The sequence below is a fragment of the Acipenser ruthenus genome, chromosome 1, assembly GCF_902713425.1.
Source record: "Acipenser ruthenus chromosome 1, fAciRut3.2 maternal haplotype, whole genome shotgun sequence".
NCBI lineage: Eukaryota > Metazoa > Chordata > Actinopteri > Acipenseriformes > Acipenseridae > Acipenser > Acipenser ruthenus.
In genome coordinates, this window is record NC_081189.1 from 65289618 (window position 1) to 65302108 (window position 12491).

The 12491-nt window shown below is 40.1% G+C and overlaps 1 pseudogene; it reads left to right on the top strand.

Annotated features, from left to right (window-relative positions):
* The first annotated feature begins 894 nt into the window (after positions 1–894).
* On the top strand, positions 895–12082 carry LOC117420464 (N(4)-(beta-N-acetylglucosaminyl)-L-asparaginase-like; annotated as a pseudogene).
* The last annotated feature ends 409 nt before the right edge of the window (positions 12083–12491 follow it).

Below are 12491 nucleotides of genomic sequence, written 5' to 3' on the forward strand. Positions count from 1 at the left end.
GCACTGTGCTCTTCCCTGTACTGCTCTCCTGATTGCCTACTGCAGCCACTCGAGCCTGTGTATCCACCCCTGTGTATGCTATGTGCTACCCTGGGTTGTGTTGACTACACGCGGTTAAGGCTAGGTGCCTCAGAGCCTCGGTGCTTCAACGCCCTTGGTGCTTAGACGCTCCGTACCTCGGTGCTTCAGCGCCCCAACATGTCAATAACACCTGCACTCGGTGCCCCGATTCTTCGATGCACCAGTACCGTATTCTACCTCAGTCAGTGTCCTCAGTGCTTCTGCACCCTTGGTGCCCGAGTGCTTCAATACACAGGTCTACACCCTCCGGTGTTTAAACAACACCCTTGGGGCCATACAGGCATCAAGCATGGCTAAATTCCACACTTGCACGTCCTGCGCAATGTCCCCTGCTAGCACGGCTGAGCCGTACACGGCATTGGGAGCCCCTGTCCAGGCAGCAGGCTTAAGCCCTTGCTCTGGCCCCAGCTCAGCCGACAACGCCGGACCCGGAGCTGACCCCGCCAGCACCGGTGGTCACCTCGGATGTTACAGAACCAGATGTCAGCATTGCTGAGGAGGACCATGATGGAATTTTGATCGTGGCCTCATGAGAAGGTGGCTCCTTCCTTCAGAAGCAACCCCTACTCCCCCTGACCCTACATTTGGACCAGCGGTAGAGGAATTTCTGCAGGGCTCTCACTGAGAACGCAAGGCGTCTCGGCAGTTAGCCTCAATGCTCCCCTCCTGTACTCTGGTACGGGAGAGAACGAGACGCTGGCATCCTCCTTACTCGCACGGTGAATCGGACAGTTCCGATCCCCACTGCCCTGCGTGATGACCTAAGCACCGCCTTCAGGCTTCCGCGGCAGCTAACAACCGGGCCTACCCGCAATGACAGGAGGGAGCCGGACGTGGGATTCCGACACAGCAGCGATCTCGGAGGCAGTCCCAACGCCGCCCCAGGCAGCCCCCACTTGGGTGCTTGTCACCGTACACACCGGTTATGCACACCATCACATTCTCCAGTCTGCCTGGCCGGGCGACGTTTACAACAGTGGACCGAAAGGACGCGTATTTCTATTCGTCCAGCACACAGGAAGTATCTCTGCTTCACCTTACATGTGTATGTCAAACATACAGTGGCTCTCAAAAGTATGCACCCCCTTGGACTTTTCCACATTTTATTGTGTTACAACATGGAATCAAAATGGATTTAATTAGGAGTTTTTGCCACTGATCAACACAAAAAAAGTCCATAATGTCAAAGTGAAAAATAAAATCTACAAATTGTTCTAAATTAATTTTGAGAGCCACTGTACATACACATTTCAGAGCTGAGTTATGTTATGCAGATAAGATTTTTTTTGTTTCACAATTTCACAATTGTTTTTCAATTTCTCAATTTTTTTGAACCCCAATTTGTCCCCTTTCTGTATGACCCAACTAGACTTTAAACAAACTGTCTAAAGATTTTAGTTTATCAATTTTATGGATTATGGTATATGCAGTATGGATAGGGCTTCTGTTTTGGGGGTTTTATTAAATGTATTTTTCAGTGCTTATTTTTAGCTATTTTCAAGTTTTTTTCAGGGCTTTCGATTTTTATATACTGTATGAAATTAGTGTTTTCAGTTACTTTCCAAAATGCGTGAGCATTTTTTTTGTGTCAAAATATATATAGTAACTCGACAGTACTTTCACACTTAAGTTGTACCCTTCTTTCCTTTGCTGTCTTCCACAACGAAATCCCTATGGTCATGGGCACATTCTTCTGGGGTTTTGTGTGTGTAGGCATTTTTGTACATTCTGTTTTAAATCCTCTGTATTTTAACTGTAATACAGCTTTAAATCCCGCAAACAAGCCTCCATCCGGATTGTAATCCCGTTTAAATCTCACAAGCGGAGTCTTCAATAGAAATGTAGGAATGTACTGTCACTCAGTAGTTGGGGCGGTGTGACAAAGAGAGAAAGAATTCGAACTGTAAATCTCCCTCCCGACCAAAAAAGGCGCTGGGTAAGGTTGATCGTATGCTTCCTCCTAGATGGACTGCCTTGACGGTAGGCGGAAACCGGAAGGTGACCATATTAGGGGGAGCGCGTAGTTGCATGTACCTGGAAGGATTCCATTGTAATCAGCTGCGGGGCGGGCCCCTATTGGAGAAACCATGGCAACGGGTTGCTTGCAAGGAGGAGGTTCTGGGTACAAAGGGGAAGCAGCTACGTTAGTACGGCCCCTTGCGCTGATGATGGCATCCAGCCAGAGCCTGTGTTTTTGTTTTATTTTGTGTTTCTGACAGAGGAGGAGTGAGAGTCGGGAGCTGCAGCCGCGGAGCTAGCACTAAGACCCGGAGCACATTATTATTATTATTATTATTATTATTATTATTATTATTATTATTATTATTATTATTATTATTTGTGTTTTTAAAATAAACACTGACTTTTTGGGAGAACTCTGGTCTGGACTTTCACTTGTGTTTTACACCACTCACATCCTGTTCACAGGCGGGTTTAAAGTATTCAGAACGAATCAATGATAGATACAAGTCAGGAAGGCGGGACATTGCCCAGCAGCTCAGGGAAATGTATTTATTATTATTTTTGTAGTAGGTTTTATTTTTTTTAATGTGAAAAGGGTAAAGTCAATGTGAATTGATTAACCATATCCACAGTTTTTCCAGTGTTTTCCGGTGTTTATTGGCTATCCACCGATTTAATTTTTTTTTTGTATCGGGGGTGTATTATCGGGTTTTATCGGTTAATATATATATAATTTTCAAATTGTGTCTGTCCATGTTACATACGTTTTTATAAAATGATCATGATGCTCAGCCAGCTCTGATGAGGGAATGCTGAAGGAAACTATATTTTAACTGTGAATTACAGAAAATAGACACGATATATGATTACTACGTAAGTTTTATTTTCCATGTTTTTGAAATTTTATTTTGTGTTGATCTTAGGCTTGCCAACTGCCTGTTTTTGGACCGTGTCTGACAATTACAGTAATCAGCAACCAACTTATGTGGCACGTTAGAGTAGCCTATAGTAAAATAAAAATAGAATGGCAATAAATGGATAAAAAGGTAGAAGAGTCCTAAGAGTGAGCCAGTTTTTTTTTTTAAGTAAGCTTTAAAATAAGACTCTTATTGCATAGCAGTTTCACCCTTTCCAGGTTTTACTACGACCTTGATTAGCCACAGTGTCCACTTAACAGGTGAGTCTTATTAAACATAGTAAAACCAGGAATGGGGCATGAATCAATTATTTAATGAAACAGAAGCAAATGTTTTTTTTTTTTTTTGTTTGTTTTTTTTTTAACAATTGTTTTTTTTTTGTTTTCCATAAAAAGAAAGTAAAATAATTGGGCATAGTACACATGAATACAAACTAACAATTGGGAGCTCTAAAAGCTCTAAAACAAATAAAACAAAAAAAACTTCTGAGATATGAAAAGGCATCTGTCCATGCCGTTAAAGTTTTTGCACTGGCATGATGTAATCTAGCTGTACTTCTCTCCACCAACACAATATCTGCAAATGAGTGCAACCAGACACGATCTAAGGGTACCTCTGTCTCCACCCAACCTCGTAGGATTGACTTTTTAACTGCTGTTAGTCCTGCCAACAAGAGCTGTCGTGTCTGAAGGCTAATATTCATTTGGGAGTCATCGCTGAGAAGGAGCAGTCGGGGACTCAGTGGCACATTCACACCAATCACGTCAGAAAGCACACTGGCCACATATTTCCATAAGCATTCAATTTCAGGACATTCCCAGAACATATGTAGATACGTTCTGGCCACACCCCGAGTGCATTTATGGCAGAGAGGATCTGAAACGATCTTCATCTGGAATCGTCGGTATGGTGTAGCATATATTCTATGTGCTAGTTGAAAGTGAATTAGCTGGTGTGCTAGATTTTTTGAGGACGAAAATACATTGTCCCATACTGCTTCCCAATCAGGACTACCGCCCAGTTTATCAAGCTCTCTATCCCATATTAAGGTAACTGGAAGGGAGCTATTTTTAAAAGAAAGGAAAAAGTGATATAAAAAAGAAACTAAGTCTCTTGAGGTGACTGTTGAAGCAAATATATTAGTCACAGGGTGGATAGGTAACATAGAGTCCAATGGCACCCCATAGGCGCGAAGGGCTGAGCGGAGTCTGAGGTACATGAAAAAGGTAAAACCAGGGAGCGAGTGATTATCCTTAAGGTCCTGGAACATGCGAAGACCATTATCATCAAAGATATCACTAAGAATATGAATATGTCTGGAGGACCAGGGTGGATAAGTAAAAGGCTGAGAGCCTGTCAGTAAAAAGGGATTGTTCCATATAGGTGAAAGCTTATGAAGTTTTGGGGGGCTGCCAAGAAATCGGTTAACTTTCTTCCAAATATCTAATGAGTTTGCAATGATTGGACCCATTCGAAGAGAAATAGCCCTGTCCTTAGGGGCGGAAAACAGAAGATCCTGGAGTCTGATTGACTTAACTAAGGCTTCCTCAATTGGTCGCCAAGAAGTTGTAGACCCTGAATCCAGCCACGTTTTAAATACCCTTAGCTGAAAAGCCCAGTAATAATATTTAAAATTAGATACTGCCAGGCCACCCAGTGTTTTAGGGCGCTGCAAAGTAGTCAACCGAATCCTTGGTCGCCTATCCTTCCAAATAAAACCAGTTATAATAGAATTTATTTGTTCAAGGTACTTTTGTGGTAATGAAATGGGGATCATAGAAAATAGGAAATTAATACGAGGAAGTATATTCATTTTTATAATAGAAATCCTACTATGTAATGAAACCTGTAATGGAGACCATCTAGACAAATCTGTTTTGATTTTATTTAGAACTTCAAGCATATTTTCTTTACGAATCTGCTGGAAATTTGGGGATATCTTAATGCCCAAATATGTAAAGCCTGTGAGCTGCGGCCGAATAGAGATATGAGGGGGAAGAGGGGTTGTTGTGGCGATACAATTCAAAGGCATATAAACAGACTTAGACCAGTTTATTTTATATCCAGAGAGTTTACCAAAATGATCAATTAAATGCAATGTGTTAGGGACTGAATTAGAAATATCAGATAGAAACAATAAAATGTCATCAGCATAGATATATGGTGTTTGGAGCCCTGTACAGTAACGGGAGCTATATTGTTACTTTGTCTAATAGCTTGTTCCAATGGTTCTAAGGAAATGACAAATAATAATGGTGACAATGGGCAGCCCTGTCGGGTACCTCTGCCGAGTGCAAACTGAGGGGATAACATTGACCCGGTCTGCACACATGCAGTAGGATTGCTGTATAAAGTGCGGATCATATTGATAAAAGAATGGCCGAAGCCAAAGCGTTCTAGAACTGCCCGCAGATAGTTCCATTCCAGGCGATCAAATGCCTTCTCGGCATCCAGAGAAAATACAGCACAAGAGGCGGGTTGATGGGGGGCTTGGTCTATAATATGAAAAAGACGCCGTATGTTGTCTGAAGCAAGGCGGCTCTTAGTCAGTAGTCAATAGGGTGCCCCCCCCCCCCTCGGTACCCTCTGGCAAACCCACAATCCGCAAATTCGATCTGCGGTTTCTATCCTCTAACTGAGCCAGACGAGATTTAAGCAAGGCAATCTCCATTTCAGATTCTTTAATACTAGCCCGGTTTTGGCGCTGGGCAGCCTGGAGAATATCTACACACTTATTCTGCTTGTCAACAGTGGAGAAAGTAACGGAAATCTTCTCCTCGGTTTACTGCAGCCGAGACTGGATGGACTTAATTTCGGTACAAACCGTTTTAATCTCAGCAGTGATTTTGCTTTTTAAACAATCCCTGATGCATTCCACAATAAAATCTCTCAGCGAATGAAGCTGGGACTCTGTTAGCCAGGGCAGCGTCTGGCCCCGTGAATCCTCGCGGCTGGGCTCAGTCGCGTTCCGTGCTGCGCCCTCAAAGGCAAGTAGCTGCTTTCTGGCTTTTTTACTCTTGGCTTTCATAGTTGGGGAAGGTGTATTCGGGTTCATGGCTGACGAATCCCTTTTCTCTGGTGTCTCCATTGTGTAATGCTAGTAGCAAAGCGTGCCCTTCACTGAAATAATAAGTATATTTTTTAATAAATCGGGCGATGAGTGTGGGAGCTCTCAAACTAAGCCGCCATCTTGGGTGGAAGCCACCGGAAGTCCTCTGCAAATGGTATTTTTTCATAAAGATACACATTTTTTGTTCTTGTTGCTGATTTTTTTTTTTTTTTTTTTTTAAGCATGGGACGGACACCCTACAGTCAGGGGCGTTGGTGCTAGATGCTGTAGAAATGGGATGTGCACTTTGTGAGACAGAGCAATGTGACAGCAGTGTAGGATATGGAGGGAGCCCTGATGAGAGAGCAGAAAACCACTTTGGATGCTATGGTCATGAATGGGTGAGTACTGCATTACTTTTGCCTACAGTCTAAATTGCAGTTTCAAGTTCTTCACAATCTCAGGAGATGTTGCTGTAGGTGATGATGACATGATGGTTTAAAGAAACTGCAACTCATTTTAAACCTAATTTCCCTACCCTTAATTATAGTAACCCCTATTAGAACCAATATCACCTTGCTCTGAGTAACTATACAAATGTGGATAATTGGTTCTACTCCTAGTGTGAGAAGGTTTAAAAACAGGATTTGCCTTGTATAGTATGTCATGACCTGGATGTCAAAAGGTTCCCAACTATCTGTGTATATCCCTTAGTTTACCTGTGTAGCAATGACCTCCATGACCTACTTAGTTTATGAGATACACAGTATGAAGTACAGACATGTTTGAAAAGCATACTTTTTGTATACAGCAGCATGTTGTAGTGCTGCAGATAATAACATAAAGATAATAGTAAATTGTTCACTGTCACTGCATATAGAAAAACATCTCCTAGATTGACTTTAGAACTTCAGCATATAAAATCTATTACCATGTGTATTACCTTGACCACATAGAATGTCAAGGTATTAAAATTTAGGATTCGTTGTGATTAATAAATTACAAGAGGGTTGTCATAACTTGTCTTTTTACAGGCCAAAAGCACAGCTTCAAACCAGGTTATTTTTCTGATGATTTCCAAATGAAATCACACCAGTACGTTAAATCTTAGATCTTGGTAGGTTCTTTTAATATGTAACCTTTTTCTTTTTTTGTGCATTTGATGTAGTGATACTATGCAAGTCGGAGCTGTAGCAGACCTTAGAAGAATCAAGAATACCATTGGCGTGGCACGGGCTGTAATGGAGCATACCAGGCATACATTTTTAGTAGGAGAATCAGGTAATTTGACATGGCTGAGTTTTTCTTCATGTCATGTTATTTATAGTTGCCAGGGCTTCTAAAAACCTCAGATTTCCTGAAGGAATTAAGACCATAGAAGAATTGTCACATCTTGAATAATTTAAACAGAAACATAACATACATTTAGTGCCATATATACAGTGCCTTGCATAAGTATTCACCCCCCTTGGACTTTTCCACATTTTGTAGTGTTACAACCTGGAATTAAAATGGATTTAATTGGGATTTTTACCATTTGATTTACACAACATACTTAACACTTTGAAGGTGCAAAATATTTTTTATTGTGACACAAAAGTTAATTAAACAAAAAAAAGACATTTGTTGGTTGCATAAGTATTCACCCCCTGAGTCAATACTTGGTAGAAGCACCTTTGGCAGCAATTACAGCTGTGAGTCTTTTTGGGTAAGTCTCTACCAGCTTTGCACATCTGGATCCTGCAATTTTTGCCCATTCTTCTTGGCAAAATTGCTCAAGCTCTGTCAAGTTGGATGGGGACCGTTGGTGAACAGCAATTTTCAAGTCTTGCCACAGATTCTCAATCGGATTGAGGTCTGCGCTTTGACTGGGCCATTCTAAGACATTCAGGTTCTTGTTTTTAAATCACTCCAGTGTAGCTTTGGCTGTGTGTTTAGGGTCATTGTCCTGCTGGAAGGTGAACCTCCGCCCCAGTCCCAGGTCTCTTGCAGACTGAAACAGGTTTTCCTCAAGAATTTCCCTGTATTTGGCTCCATCCATCTTGCCCTCAATCCTGACCAGTTTCCCAGTCCCTGCCGATGAAAAGCATCCCCATAACATGATGCTGCCTCCACCATGCTTCACCGTGGGGATGGTGTTCTCAGGGTGATGAGCAGTGTTAGCTTTGCGCCACACATAGCGTTTTGCGCTAAGGCCAAAAGTTCAATTTTGGTCTCATCAGCCCAGAGAACCTTTTTCCACGTTTGTTGTGTCTCCCACATGCCTTTTGGCAAAATCCAATCGATTTGATATGGTTTTTTTTCAGCAATGGCTTTTTTCACGCCACTCTTCTCCGTCCGGGTTATAGTTATCCCATGGACGGTTTCTCCCATCTCAGCTGTGGATCTCTCCAGCTCCTTCAGAGTTACCATTGGCCTCTTGATTGCTTCTCTGACTAATGCCCTCCTTACCTGGTCACTGAGTTTTGGTGGACGGCCTTCTCTAGGCAGAGTCGCGGTTGTGCCATATTCTTTCCATTTTTTAATAATGGCTTTAACGGTGCTCCGGGGGATGTTCAAAGTTTGGGATATTTTTTTATAACCCACCCCTGATCGGTGCTTCTCCAGAACTTTATCCCGGACTTGTTTTGATAGCTCCTTGGTCTTCATGATGCTGTTTGTTTAGATATGCTCTCTAACAAACTCTGGGGCCTTCCAGAAACAGGTGTATTTAATATGAGATCATGTGACACTTTAATTGCACACAGGTGGACTCCATTCAATTAATTATGTGACTTCTGAAGGCAATTGGTTGCACCAGAGCTTATTTAGGGGTGTCACAGCAAAGGGGTGAATACTTATGCAATCAAGACTTTTCAGTTTTTTATTTGTAAATAATTTTTTTCCCCACTTCAACATTATGGACTATTTTGTGTAGATCAGTGACACAAAAATCCTAATTAAATCCATTTTAATTCCAGGTTGTAACACTACAAAATGTGGAAAAGTCCAAGGGGGGTGAATACTTATGCTTATAATCATATATATATATATATATATATATATATATATATATATATATATATATATATATATATATATATATATATATATATATATATATATAGTACTGCATTTGCTTTACATAATAGGGCAGCAGTGTGGAGTAGTGGTTAGGGCTCTGAACTCTTGACCGGAGGGTCATGGGTTCAATCCCAGGTTGGGGACACTGCTGCTGTACCCTTGAGCAAGGTACTTTACCTTGATTGCTCCAGTAAAAACCCAACTGTAATTGTATGTAAAAATAATGTGATGTCTTGTAATTCGCCCTGGATAAGGGTGTCTGCTAAGAAATAAATAATAATAATACATTCTTATTCATACTTTTTCCAAATCATCAATTTTTGCTGAAAATATGGGGTTTATTGCTGAAGATTTGTCAACACACAGCTCTCTTGCTATGCATACAAAGTGGCTAAAGGAAAGTTGCCAGCCAAATTTCTGGGAGGTAAGGTTTTTTTTTTTTTTGGTTTTATTTTGTAACCTTTTTTGATGCACCATTTATACATACTATTTTCTATCCTATATCTTATGAAAAGCTGAAAACACAACACATTTGATAGCCAAAAAGGACCATATGTGTCAAAAATATTAGTGATAGTACAGATAACAATAAGGTCTTACTAAATAATTATTTTTAAACAAGAATCTAATCATGGTAAACCAGTAGGCAACCCAGAGTGAACTGCACATTATCATCCATGTATACTAACTGTACATTTCCCCCCCAAAAATAATTGACAGGAAGTTTCAACCTGACCCTTCAAAATCATGTGGTCCATACAAACCTACGAGCATGCAACTAAGACGACAAAAGCAACATGTTAATATGCATAATCATGACACTGTTGGTATGGTACATGTTTTGCATTTTTTTAAACAATTTAAAATTCTTTCCTTTTTTTCTGACTTTCTATGAAGAGTAGATTTTAGACCTTCATTAAACACTTTCTGTGTAAGCCTCTGATTAATTACGTTTTAAGTACCTACACTAAGAAAGCTGTCACCACTTTAACCTTATGTAGCAGTATGTCATGCATAGAATATATCACACTTCCACCATAGCCTAATTAAAGTTTATGGAAGCAGCGGAATAACTGTGGCACATTTCATTAGTCGTACAAAAAAGCTTTGCGATTGGAACTGAGAGTGAGTGATAGACAGCAGAGAAATATGTTATTAAACTGGTCTGCAAACATGATAATTTATGAAGTTGAATCTTTTTTTATTATCTAGGAATGATTGTGATCAGTAAGACAGGGCACGTGACTGCTGGAATATCTACAAACGGAGCAAAACACAAGATACCCGGGTTTGTACTAAACAACTTGTTGATTAATTCTGAATTCAAATAGTTTTTTTCAGTGTTCGGCTTTCAAGAAATTATACCATTGATGGTACTAGTGTAAAATTTAATTATAGCTTTAGAGAAAGTATTTTTATATAAATTACTAGATGCAGTTCTGGTGTTCATAGTGTATATGAGTATGATGATTTCAATGGTTTTTTTTGTGTCGAATCGGGATCATTAACACTGCCTGTCACTGTGCATGCAAATCGGATCTGCCAGTCCTGCACAATTCTGCAATAATGACCTAAAGTAGGGGGCTTATATCTAGCTTGCTTATTGTGAATCCGAGAAACAGAAAGACCTGTAGTGATCTAATCCTGTGAGTTTTTTCTATTAAACAGGCAGGTTGTAATATATGATTGATATGTTACATTTATCAATTATAATTTTTTTACATCTGTCTACTCAGTCAGGCACAATTTAATGTAGCTACAAAAAGAAAAAAATGAAAGTTATGTGGCAAAGCCTCTGAAGCTTGTTGCACAATTAATTGAGTTGTTACAAATACAAGTACAAACAAGTTGAGTGAATTATAGTATTTTGGACAAATAATACAAACTGAAAATTGATTGGCAATATATTATCCACTCTAACCTGACCACATGGTTTTTTGTTCCCGTGCAACTAGGTCAGGTCTTCCATTCAAACACATTTTCACATGATTGGTCTGCCCAACTGGAGGGCAAGTGAACAGTAATACACGATACAGGGATGGGTTTGTAACCCCATCACTGCCAAGACACAATTTATACACAGTGGAGATTTTTAAACACAGGGATATTGGGAGTTTTTTAAGGTGTAGATCACCTTACACTACCCACCTTGGAAAAAATCGATCAGGAGAACTTTCCCTGACGACAACACACACTGGCTTTACCACCATTTTTCCTCAGCCTTTTGCCAGCAAGAAAGCCAGTCACATTACTTTTCATTGGTTGACTAATGCTATGATGTAATGTTGATTCTACAAAATCAACTCTCATTTGATAAAGTTGTTTGTAACAATGTTGCCTGAAACTTTAATAATTTGCACATCACTTTTTACATAAAAATCTCCCTTTCTACAGTTTTCTGGCAACATGTAGACTAGTGTCCCCTCAGCTTTATAATACCTACTAAAACAAGAATAATAATAAAATCTGAAAATGGATATGCACCCAAACTGAAGAATGAACCAATGATAATGGCTATACACAGTATAGGTTTTACATACTGTAGCGGTCCGTTGATATAAAAAAAAAAAGTTGCTCTGGAACCTGAATCCTAGACACACCAGCTATTGACACCTTGGTGTCCTTTACGAAGAGATTGTGCATTGTTTTTTTTTTTGTTTTTTTAACCAAGTTTTGAAGCCTCCAGTTTTGAGGCGCAAGGCACAGGCTTGGAAAATAACTCACCTAACACACACAATTTAGATTGATACTATTGGAAAACAACGTTTATGAAATACTGAAGTATTTTCATTGTCTGTGTTCTCTATCACTGGCCCTCAAACTCAGAGCATTTCGTTTTTGCTTGATTTATTAATGTATTTCAGTGTTGTTTTTCTTGTGTGATACCGGTGTATGGGATTCACCAATCGCTGGAGCAGGGGCCTATGCTGACAGCACAGTTGGAGGTGCAGCTGCTACTGGAGATGGGGATGTTATGATGCGATTCCTTCCAAGGTTTTCAGCCTTATAAAATAGATTTGATAAGACAATTTGAAGTATATATTTTTAACTTGAGTGACATGACATGGTAAAGCCTGCTCAAACAGCAGAACGGGTATGCTTGTTAGCTGGTGGTTTACTGAGGTTTTTCCTCACAATGAGTAGGGTTCTCATAATGCTACTACTCGCATTGAATATTCGGTTTATTTAATTCTAGTGAAAACCACAATGATTTCACAAAGCCTCTAACTCATAGGTGCAAAACAAACGGCCCGCGGGCCAAATCCGGTCCGCTAAGATGTTTCATGTGGCCCGCCAACACACATGAAAATGTTTTGGGTTTTTTTTACCTTTTTTTTTAACATTAAGTTTTTTTTTTTCTCATGCTTTACCTATAAACTAGCTCAGTATAAGATCACACTGAGAAATATTTCCCGTTT